Genomic DNA, 8042 nt, shown 5'->3' on the forward strand with positions numbered 1-8042 from the left:
GCAAACGCAAAGTAATCTGACCCCTAACCAGTAATCTAATCACTAGTAATCTTTGCCTTTCTCTCCTGCAGTCTGAATAAATCCAATCTTCAGTCAGAACATCTTCAAACAAATCAAATCTCTGTGTAATTTCAGCTCCACTCTAATAAAATCACCACACTCGTTCTCATGTATTTTTTTCCGTTTTGGGGGCTTGTGTTGTTTTCATTTCTAACAGCCTTATTTTGCAAAACTTAATTTTAAAATGTGCGTGTAAGGGTCTGTGTGTGTGTGTGTGGTAAAGCAGTGACTTTAAACTGCAGATCAGCACGGAAACATCACCTTTTGAGTCATTGCAGTTCACACAGAAACCATTTGCATCTGTACTTTTGTACAGAAGCTGTGGCGATCCCAGTGGAGCTTCCATGGAAAGATTAACAGCATGCAAAAAATGTGTCAGCACACCAGCCTCAACTATTTTCAATGTACCGAAGAACTTCTGGGTCACGCATGCACAACATGCTCATTTTAAAAACAGCTCAAGGAAAGAAAAAGTGCAATAATCAAGCTTCCCATAAAAGTTCAACATCATTCAAGAGTTCAGTTTGTGAGGTTTTGAGATCTTGGTAGATTATTTCTGTTACTGTGGACACACTCAACGTAGCTGTTTCTAGTCTTTAGGTTGAGCTGAGCTAGCCAATCCTTTAAAGATCGTGTTTCAGGCACCCATCCATCTTAGAGGTAGTCTTATCTGTAGGACAACTTGTGTTGCTGAACTGGAAAGAATCGGCTGTTTTTTGGTGGGGGGTTGCCTGCCTGCAGCATCATCAGTGAGCTTTTTCTCCTAAGTGCAGAATCCTTCTCATTATGTGCTGACAAACGCAGCTCAAATTAACTGAGAGGATTCAGATGAATAATTGATTCGGGTTTGATGTGGGATTAGCAGACATGTCAACAATCACACATGTTCCCCTCCTCTCTCAGGCTGTTTGCTGCTCAGAGAATTTCATCCCCTTTACCAAAATCCCAATTACAGCTTTAGTTTGCGGCCATGCCTGTTTAGGAAAATCATCTTTAACTACTTTGTGATTTTTTTCGTCATGCTACATGTTTGTAGATGTTTTTACTGATGTTTTTACTTCTGTCTAAGTGTGTGGAAACGATGAAGTCACTGACAACAAATCGGTGTACCCAGCAAAAAAATTAATAAAAAGAAATCAGAAACATAATGATTGATGAATCACTCACACGACAACAACATTCAAGGAATAACCAAGGAATGAAAAGTGCAGTTCCTCTAATGGCCACTGGAGGCTGGCACCAAAAGTAAATCGAGCTCATAGACAGAATAAAACATGATGGATGGAGCTTCCAGGTGGGGAAAGTGAAGCCAATGCAGAAGATAGTTAAACCTGCAACCTACCTGAAGGCCACCAGATGGCGATAGCTGTGGCTGATAAAAGACTTCCAGTCCTATAGAAGTCTATAAGAAAATGGCTTTCTCACTTGACCTCTGTCAACACTTTCCTGATGTGTTTGTGGGCTCAGTCATTCATTTTGGATCATGCTGAAAAGAAAATGAAATCGATTTTGTACTTTTGGTCATTCTATGTTTCAGAAAGAATGTTATTATTATAGACCCTGTGCACGAGAAAATGCTAACTTCCTGGTTTGAGACCGGATGTGGGGTTGTACATTTCCAGTAGCTTTACTTTGCGGTCAATCGCTACTGTGAAGATATACTCCAAAATCATGTCCAAAACTCGAAAACGGAAAGTTGTGTCATAAAAAAATCTAATGATCAATTTTGACGTTTAAAGAGTTTAGATCGATCAGATGTTTACATCACTCAACACAAGCAGAACTGCATTACTGCAGAAGACACATCGTCCACATTCAGAAGCACATCTCTGTATAGTGACTGGTCTTATGATGTAAACAGGCAAATGTTCAGCATTCAAACTACAGGTGAAGAATAGTCAAACCAGATGTTTCCCCCGTTATGTCGATATCAGCTAGTCAAGTACACACCTACACAGCATGTCAACAAACCGTGAAAAAAACCCACACACAAAATGAATGATTGCTGGTAACATGTACGAACGCTATGTTGTGACTTACCTTAAAAATTACAGCGGTCCCTCGCTATAATGCGGTTCACCTTTCACCTCGCTGTTTCGCAGATTTTTTAGTGCAAGTTTGCATGCTTATTTTTTTTACGTCACATTGTGTCCTGCGTCCTGATCGCTGCAGACGATCTCCTCCGTGACGTCTCTCCTGTACAGTACAGAATCGCTGCATCGATCGCTAGCAGTGTGACTCTGAGGTGCAGTACTGTATGTCCACGATGTCCACGAAACGTTTTGCACCGTCAATAAATAAAATTGGCTACTTGATTTCACCTTGATTTCACCTTGATTTCACCTTTCGCTGGTTATTTTTAGAACACAACAAAACGAGGGACCGCTGTTTACAGATACTGAGAAATATAACATTTGAATCCTTTTTCTCTTTTGCTCTGAGGCGCAGGGAAAAAATATCGACAAGTCAATGAACATCATTTACAGATATATTGGGTAAATGCCCGAGACATCTATAGAAATGTAAATCACTGCTTGATTCATTCATTTGTTTAACTTGTTTTGGACCGTAAACAGGGCGCAAATAGGACACCGGAAACAAAGCTCCCCACAGGAGTTTCCGCACTGGAAGTAGCATATGCTAACGTGCACATAGTCAATTCCCATTGGCTAACGACTTATAGCTGACAAGTTGTTAGCCAATGAGCAACACTCACTCATCCTTATCACCTGTTTTTTTAAACTAAAATGACAAAGTTGAAAATGCACATTTTAAACAAGACTTCAGAAACCAATGGATGAACATTCATACAACATTCAGACGTCGTTACTTGTGCCGTGCTTATTTAGATGAAGCAACAATAATGACGCGAGGGCAGTAAATCTGAAGTATTTCACAGTAATTCATTTCACAGCAACATAAACGTGTAACACAATCAGACGTAGAGTGACTTTCATCCAAGCAACGAATTCATTCTGATGACTGTGGGTCAGCTTTGCATGACAGTCCTCTGGGAGCCTGAAACACACAGGTGAGACGTTTCACTTCTATAAGTCGGGGGCTAATATCAGGGTCTGTAAACTACAGTGAAAATGTGGCTTCACACAGACAGAGGAAGAAACACTTCTTTAAAAAAAACAAATACAAACAAAATAACAGCTCTAAATCAAGCCTTCAAAACACGACTTCATTGACCAATCAGCTACATCGCGACAGCTATGCCATCTTTTATATACAGCCTATGGGAATGGCATTTCATTACTATAGAGTGTGTGTGTGAACATTTTACACCTCTCTCACGCTATGCAGTGTTGCCTCCATTGATGCATCTTTAAATTATGTTTGAGAGAGAGGTAGTTACTCTCTCACACACACACAGTCTCATTATGCATCTCTTACAGATGCTGTGGACCTGATGAGAGTGGTAATATTTGCGGTGTTATGTTATACCACACCTCAGTCAAGCACCCATCAGCACAAGCCTCTGTGGAGACTCAGTGGGGGAGGTAGGGAGGGAAAGAGAGAGGGACGCCATCTTTGTTCTCAAAGCAGCTTTGAGGATGGTTGCTATAGTGATCAGCCTCAAATCTGTCAGTTGATGAAGGGCAGGCACTCTGCTGTAGATGGCACACACACACACACGCGCGCGCACTACATTCAGTACCTGCAGACGGCGCAGCACTGCATCAGAGGACGCTAAGCTGACCAATAAGCTTCCGCCTTTGACACACACCTCTGGACTGGAGCCAATGGCACCTCCTTTTCCACAGCTGCATTATGACATCAACCAATCAGGAAACATCTTTGGACAAAACAGCAAATCAAAGGGAAGCCTGGGAGACATTTTTATTAAAACAGAGTTGTTGTTTTTTTTTATATAAGACGCCTGAGTCTAATTAAAGTAATGGCAACATTTTTCCCTGCCGTTGTTTTTGTCTGCAGCTGTGGAGAAGTTGTTGCAGCGTTTTTAGTCGTGACTCACTAACCTGACTGAAACTGAACAAAGAAAATAATGTGAGGAGCAGGAAAGGGACAGATATGAACAGGGTGAGAAAGAAAGGGAGAATGATGGGGAGAGCAGGGGGACTCTCCCTCTCCTCTGACCTATATTTACAAACCCCAACTTGCGGAAACCATTGTTTGATGGTGAGTGTGTGCGAGCAGGCAAGCGCAAACCAAAGTGTATGGAGTGTCCTCGCTCTACAGATCTCATATTAGGTCAGCTAGGGTTGTATCAGGTCTGAGCAGACATGCACAACTGAGCGCAGAGCAGCTTTAGCTCGCCAGGGACGGCAGAGCAATAATGAGAAACCGGCTGGAACAGAATCTGCGTCACCTCTCAAGCATTAACCTATATTTTACAGTGAGCATTGACCAACTCAGTGAAGACATGAATGAACTGTCCCACTTTTCCTGCTGCAGTAAATCATATGATGCTGTGACAGAAGGTTGTAGCAAACGTGCCAGCATTTCAAACCCGAGCGTCAAATGATTTCTTAGCCTCCCATCACTGCTCGATCCCTAGTGTGCTCCAGTCTAGTGTGGGAGACATAACGAGCTAAATTTGTTCTACAACAGGGTCCTTCCATTGATTGTATTGATCACTTTCCTGGTCATTACAGTCTTGTGTCATGAAACCAACAAATGCCTGTTTTCCCTCTCTTTGTTTTCCTGCCCTCATGAGTCTTTCTCACTAAGAAGAGCTTGAAAATTGGTGAAGTTCTCCCTGAAAAATGCTAACGACAGGTTAAAGCCCCCAATAGGGCTCCTATAGTTAGTCTGAGAGTCAAATTTCTTAAGCAATAACTGAATCTAAATAACTGATAGTGGAAATACTTTAACTTAAAACCTCAAACCAAATCTGTCTCATTATCAAAGCTGAATAAAGTCAGAAATGTAAGAGGGATTTCTTTTGTTCTTATGCTTTATGTTGGCTTTGATTTCAGCCATCGACAAATTAAATACTTGATATTCTTAAATTCTTGAGAAACAGTTCTCCAGATTTCATGCTTCAGGTTTGCTAAATGTCCAGTCAGTCATAATTAAAGCCTTTTAAATGTTTCTATAAGTACTGTTATATGAAGAAAACTGCATAAAAAAACTTTTTGAAAGATGGACTGAAGCAATCCTGAAAGTGGATGTCTGAGAGGGTCCTGTGTGTGCGTGCTGGTGTCTCTTGCAATCAGTAAGGAATGTGTGTGTGTGTGTTTTCTTGTGAGTGTGTGCACACAGCTGCTGCCCTACCAAGGGCCTCCTCTCCACCAACAAAGAACTGGAAGCTGAAGCCACTGGGCAGCCCCCCACCCTCTACTTGCCTTCACCTCCATTCTCCACACAGAGGTCAGGTCAAAGTTCAGCATGTGTGTGTGTGTGTGTGTGTGTGTGTGTGTGTGTGTGTGTGTGTGTGTGTGTGGATGTGTGTGTGCTCTGGGGGTGTCCTCCAGCTCCCTGTGCCCTCACATTGTCATGGCTACAGAAAAGCAGCTGAACTGAGATCAGCAGAGCTACTTCACAGCCTCTCTCTTCGTTTAACACAGTGTGTGTGTGAGATTCTGTGAGTTCGACGGCGACGCCCGAAGCCGACAGAAAGACGCAGGCCGCTCAAGGAGAGACGGAGCAATGAGCCACAAGCAGGCCGGTGTTGTTAGCGTCACATATTATCTGTTTTTCTGTGTGTTTTTATGCTGGCGTGACGGTCAACTGTGGGTGCAACTGTCACATCTTCTCATTTTCAGGCCCCTCCCCCCACACTCACACACACTGCTCTCCCCACAACTCAGGAGAAGCCAGAGAGCTCTGTCTTTTGTGTGTGCTTGAATTGATTGTGGCATGATTGGCGCCTTAAGGGAAACCTGATCGGGACCACTAAAAATACCTCTTCCTGCCTCACTGTGAGAGCCTGTGACATCACATCCTGTCCTTATGAATGAACACTGTAGCCCTGATAGATCTTTCTCCTGACTAATTTCCTTCCTTTTCTTCCAGCCTTAATTCTTTCATCTCCGATGCAGTAAACAGCTGCACACTTTAAATCTCTCTCCGTCTTAACAAACAGATACTGAGCTTTTCTTTTCCTTCAGACGGCATCATGTCATTACCCTTACAAAGCCTGCCCTGTTAAGGTTTAGTCAACTTATTTAGAGATAAACATTTACTGAAAGACCAACTGTAAACGCAGCATTAGCGTATTATCAGTTTGAGTAAGCAGGTACCTGATAACGAAGCTGGCCAGTTTCTGTCTCTGTCCTTAGCTAACTTGGAGCTGGTGACCACCAGATGATTGCTAGTTGTGTCTTTGAGCGGTTTGGTGTTGGACAGGAGAGCGGGGACAAAGCAGTAAAGCAGAGGTACGTAAAACCAAAACAATCAGCCGAAAGACATGAAAACACTGTGTACAGCATTGGTGGGAACGGCACAGGTTCATATGTGTATGAATGTAGTGGTAATATTACCCCTATTGAAACATGCATCCCATAAAGCCCCCAAGGCTTCCCAAGCTTACCTCAGAACATGACAGTAAAAATGAACTATTTCAAAGAACCAGGGCACATTGATGAGAAGTGGGCTATTGGACAAAGATAAACTCATGGGAAAAAGGCTTTTGCAGGACTAGACCTCTGTGGCATGAATATTATTTCTGGGAGAAAAAAATATTTCATCCTACTTTTCAAGAGCTTGAGCATCCCTGATGATATATCAATCAATAAATGTGCCTTGCACCAGAAATTGCTTTGTTGCCTCAGGGTAATATTGTGCTATAAGGGTACGAGAATATCACAGTTTTCTGTATATACTCATGTTGTAGTTGTAGTAGAAAACAAGCAGTTGGTTCACTATTTTAATTTCATTTTAACAAATAAAGTTAATTTTCATATAAACATTTAATCGAACAACTAAATTGTGTGTGCGTGCTCATGCATGCAAGGGTTTGTCTTGCCCTGACCTCCTAACTGTTTCTCCAACTTGATTCTGGGGTCCACTCTCAGGCCTGATTTAGACCGTACTCACTGAGGGAGTGAGCCTCACTCTCCGAACACATTAATTGACCTTTTCCTTTCCATAAAAAGTTCTTGTCAACATTTCCTGTACGTTGGTACAAATTTATGTTAGCACCTACTGACATATCCCACCACTCAGTGTTATCGTGTTAGCCAAATCCCTGCTCCCGCACACCTGATTCAAATGATCAGGTATATATTTAAGACCCCAAAATATTTCAGTAAATGAAATAAATCTAAATCTGTCTTTATACAACCAAATATACTTCTTCAGGTAATCATGTAAGTGCACATAGTTTTATACAAGCATCATATTGCTGCGTCCCACGTGGATGTGATCCCTGAAAGGATAGCTTAACCCACAGGTCAAAGGTCGATTCTTCTTCTATTCTCCATTTTACCAAACTGTGACGTGTCCTATGTCATTAAATAGATACAAATAAATAAATCCAAAATTTGAAGGGACAGTGCAATAACAAAAAGTCTGCTCTTATTTGATCCTTTTTTATTTTACCAAATCACCTTAAGGTCTGCTGCCTGCACAGCACTCAGGTCAGTCTATAGGAGCTCTGTTGCTCCACCAACTGGCGACAGCAGCATACTACACAAGTTAGATCATCCACCAATTTCATGGTTCCACGCCCACAGCTCTGCACAGACACACAGCAACACATGTGTATCCCCAGTGGACGGCTGGACACACACACACGTACACACAGACAGTCCATTTGTCTGAAGTGGCAGGTGTTGCCGGTTATTGCCACCACTTTCCTGCTGTACCCCCACCATCGGAGTCCCCTCCTTCTTCTCCATCCCTTTACCTCTCTTCTTTCTTTCTTTCTCTCTCTGTCTTCTTCTCTGTCTCTGACCTGCTCCCTTCGTCTCGCCTCAGCTTTTCATCTCTCTTTTTCTTCACGGGCAATGAGGAGTTTTAGATGCTAATGATATGCCCTCTCTCAACAAAGGGTTGGAGGCCCCCTCGGA

This window comes from Mchenga conophoros, linkage group LG4, assembly GCF_057382185.1.
Source record: "Mchenga conophoros isolate Kocher_MC1m ecotype Shallow Benthic linkage group LG4, M_conophoros_male_GT1.1, whole genome shotgun sequence".
Lineage (NCBI taxonomy): Eukaryota > Metazoa > Chordata > Actinopteri > Cichliformes > Cichlidae > Mchenga > Mchenga conophoros.